Below are 4399 nucleotides of genomic sequence, written 5' to 3'. Positions count from 1 at the left end.
TATAACCTCTTTGTTGATTTTTGTGGTGCTTTAAAAAATATCCTGCAGGATTTTACATTTAAATGTACTGTTAGTTGAGTCCCTGAGGGAGCTGGAACCTCCTAAGAGCTGAGGACATAGATTCATATCCCTTAAATCTCCTGAGAGGAGACTCTATAGCTGTTTTAAAACAGAGCAAAACATGACTAAACACTGTGGCCTGGTCTTTTGGGAATAAAAGGTTAGATTGTTTATTAAAGAAAAGGGGGGGGGGGCTACCAGGACAAAAGTGAGTTGATCCTTGCCCTTGAGGAAGGAGCAGAAGTGAGTGACATCTCTGCACTCCCAGAGTCAGATCCATCCCAGTTCAGAACAAAGATGAACCTGTTTTTCCAAGAAGGTTATAAGAAATCATTCTTTCTGAGATAAATTTCTTATCTTTGCTTTAATGGATTGTGCTTGATTACCCAAGAGAAAGATGATAATCAGCTTTGAGGCAGGGAAGTAGGGAAGGGGAGGAAGAACAACAGGGATCTTTCCTGGCAAGGGGCTTCAGAGCTGAACAAAAGAGAATTGAGGATTCATATTTTCTTTCGTTTTTTTTTTTTTTTTTTTTTACATTTTGCAAGGCAATGGGGTTAAGTGGCTTGCTCAAGGCCACACAGCTAAGTAAGTATTAAGTGTCTGAGGCCGGATTTGAACTCAGGTACTCCTGACTCCAGGGCCAGGGCTCTATCCACTGCACCCCCTTAGCTGCCCCCGGGGATTCCTATTTTCATAAAAATCTCAGGGCAGTAAACCCAAGACAAGAACACATGTATTTTGATTCTGCCATGAGGCAAATCATTTGGATTGGTCCTTGGAGGATTTGACTGCTTTAGGAGGAATTATCTTTTTTTGTTTGTTTGTTTTAGTTTTTGCAAGGCAAATGAGGTTAAGTGGCTTGCCCAAGGCCACACAGCTAGGTCATTATTAAGTGTCAGAGGTTGGATTTGAACTCAGGTACTCCCTGACTCTAGGGCCTGTGCTCTATCCACTGTGCCACCTAGCCACCCCTAGGAGGAATTATCTTGACCTGGACCTTCTTCCCTTTTTCGGAAGGACATTGACAAGTGAAAAAGTCATGTGTGTGGGATATCTGTACAGCTCTCCCACCAAGCCTGAGGGAAAAGTGGACCATCTTGTTGGAGCCAATTCCGACCAGTCAAAATTCATTTAGGGAACAACAGCAGCATAGGAATGAAATTAAGGGCAGTCACGAGGACATTGCAACTGAACTGACTGTGATTATGGGGGGCAGGTGTGAGCAGTATCAGGTGATAGCATCAAGAGGGAAATTAAGGACAGTTCCAAGATGATTGCAACTGGGTGATCCCCTGAGGAGATGAGCAGCTAGCAGGGGGGGAAACCAGGTTTATATAGGGGAACTAGGCAGATGTACTTTCTGAGAAAGGGCTAAGGGAGGAGTCAGGGCAGTCCCTGTTGTCCCAGTAGGTCTAGATGTTTCAACATCCCCACCTTGGGGACATAGAGGCAGACTCTGAAGCTGTCAGCAAGGTCCACTGGATGGGAGTCTCCAGCCCCTTTCTTAGTAAGATAACTGAGTTTCTGTAAGATAACTTGGAATAACAGGATGGATGGATGGGCAGGTTTGGGTAGTTTCTGTGAGATAACTTTGAACAGTGAGAAGGAGGTCAGTGTTAAGTAAGGCTAGCTCAGGAAAAAGGTTAATAATTTGACATGGTTGGCAAAGAGGAAACAGATTAATTATAGAATATATTTCTGTAATATTTCCTCTACTACAGGAGTATACTGAAATGCTTTGAGAAGTCACAGTCAGAAGGGAGGTCAGAAAGTGAGACATAGGAGGAAATAAGATGAGGATGAGGAAGACTAAAAATACCAAAGCTCTCATGAAGAAAAAACACAAAGATTTCATTTCATTTCAATTGATTATTTATTTGCTTATTTATTCATTTACTCATTCATCCATTTATGTATTTATTTTTACCCAATGACTTTGAGCATAAACAGATAAATCAATAGGGAAAACAGGAGTAATGGAAGGAAATATTGACTTCCAGATTTAGTAAATGAGTTCAGATATGTATGAATAAATACTGAAAAATGAAGAAAAAGGATCCAACACCTGAAGAGATAGAGGGTCTGTGGATTGTAAGGAGAACATGACTACTGAGTAGTTAAAAAGAGAAATGAGAATGATGAGAGCAGAATTTATGTCCTGCATAGCAAAAATAATGAGCAGAATGGAAACACTTGATTTTGATACGATAAGCCTCACCAAAGAAGCAAAAGAGAGAACTGTAGATCAGGAATGCCAATACATGGAAGTGAAAGACAACCTAGTAGAATAGAAGCAAATCCCAAGAATATTAAAAGAAATCTACTCACTATGCAGGCAAAACATAGAAATCTCCAAGGCAGGATGTATAGAGACAACCAAAGTATCATAAACTTCCCATAAAAAACATTAAAAAAAACCCCTTAACACCAAAATGAAAGAAATAATAGAAGAGAACTTTTAGACATAGAAAATTCACAGATCACCTCTAGACGAAAATGAAAGGTCGCCAAGACATATAGTGGTTAAATTTGATAACTCAGTTCAGAAATAAGTTCTGCAAGTCATCAGGAGGAAAAAACCTTGAAATATAAAGGAAATGACATTTAAATAATATAAGACTATTCTCTACTCACTAGAAAAAGGATGAGGGAATGGAATAATGTGCTCTGAAGTTGAGAAATTTCAGAGTGCCACCCCAGGTGATCAGTTCTACAAATCTCAGTTTAAATACATAGGAAAAAATAAGAACATTCACTAATAAAGAAGAGTTTGAATTATTTTTACCAAGAAAAACCAGAAATGAAGAGATCATTTGCCTCTCAAACAATTCAAACAGAATGCTGGAGTAAATTCAGCAGCCAAAGACAATGACAGTGACAGCTGAAAGACTGGTAAGAGACTTCTCTCTAAATCTCCACAAGGGGATGGGGGAAAGCAGAAATTGGTCAGAGTTCACAGCAAGGAGATACAAGTGGAGGGCACTCAGTGACTCCTGCCTACAGGTGAAGGTTTCTTTGGTGGGATTAAAATACTATATAGGAGGATTCATGAAAGAAGGGAAGAAGAGCATGGAGGTAGAGAGGAGGGAGTGATGTGCTGGAATCCAAACGTGGATTAACAATGAGGAGGATGTGACTTCTGTAGTCTCAGAAAGAAAAGAGCCTACTGGGAAGTGGGTGAGGAGGAAGGGGAAAGACTGAAAAGCAGTGAGGAAGGAAAGACATGTTACTTTGGAGGTAGGGGAGGGTTCCCACTGATGGATACTCCTATGGGTAAAGAAAAGTGGGCAATGAAGGGAGATGAGGACCTTAAATACAATGAGATCTGGGGGATTTGATGGTTGAAAATTTTACTTGTTCTGGGAGTAGGGAGGGAGTGGGACCACTGGGAGTAACTGGAACCTGAAAAACTGGGAGAACATGGACAGAGAGAGGAAATTTCCAAGTAAAATTTCCAGGAAAAAACGGACTACAGGAGAGGACCTAGATTAGTGAGAGCCTGCATAATCAGGGACATGGTAGGGCAGTGATAGATTGCTTAGTGGTTAGGGAAATGGACCTGGAGTCAAGAAGACTCATCTTTGTGAGCTCAAATCTGGACTCATTCCCTTACTAGCTGCATGAACTTTGGGAAAGTCATTTAACTTTGTTTGAACCATGGAAATGGAGAGAAGGAAATGGTAAATCACTCCAGTATTTTTGCCAAAAAAATCTAAATGGGATCACAAATAGTTAGACATGATTGAAAAATGAGGGAGAAATATTAGTTCTTATTATTAATGGTGATATTAATAATAGCAATAATAATAGTCATTACTCTGAAAGGGAGGTACAATGGGAAATGGGAATCCATGGTGCAATCCCAACAAAACAGTGGCAGAAAGCACCTAGAGGTGAAATCCTAGAATGGATACCTTGGAAGTTTTGATAACATGAAGAATACAGAGAAAAGAGAGAGACCAGATTATTATAGGGAATGTGAAATAGAGACAGCAGAAAGATGGATCATGAGAGAAATCCTTTTTGGAATTCTAGGTGACTTTAAAAAATGAAATTCACAAAATTTCACAAAAAATGAAATGTTATAAACTCAGTTGATTGGTTGGTTGTTTGTCCTTTGTTCTCAAAGAGGGCCAAAATGACATCACTATCTTAACATCAAATTAAAAAGTGTCCAACTGAGGCTGATCAGACCAACATGAGCTTGGAATGCTCACAGGTCAGGCACAAAAAAGGCCATGTGAACATTTGGGGTGAATTCTGTAAATTTGTGCATCTCAGGTTTCTTTTGAGCTACTTCAATTCTGCTTTGCTCATAGAACACAGTACCCTCTCT

This window comes from Macrotis lagotis, chromosome 3, assembly GCF_037893015.1.
Source record: "Macrotis lagotis isolate mMagLag1 chromosome 3, bilby.v1.9.chrom.fasta, whole genome shotgun sequence".
NCBI lineage: Eukaryota > Metazoa > Chordata > Mammalia > Peramelemorphia > Peramelidae > Macrotis > Macrotis lagotis.
The sequence above is the reverse complement of the archived record's forward strand: the minus strand, read 5'-3'. Positions refer to the sequence as shown.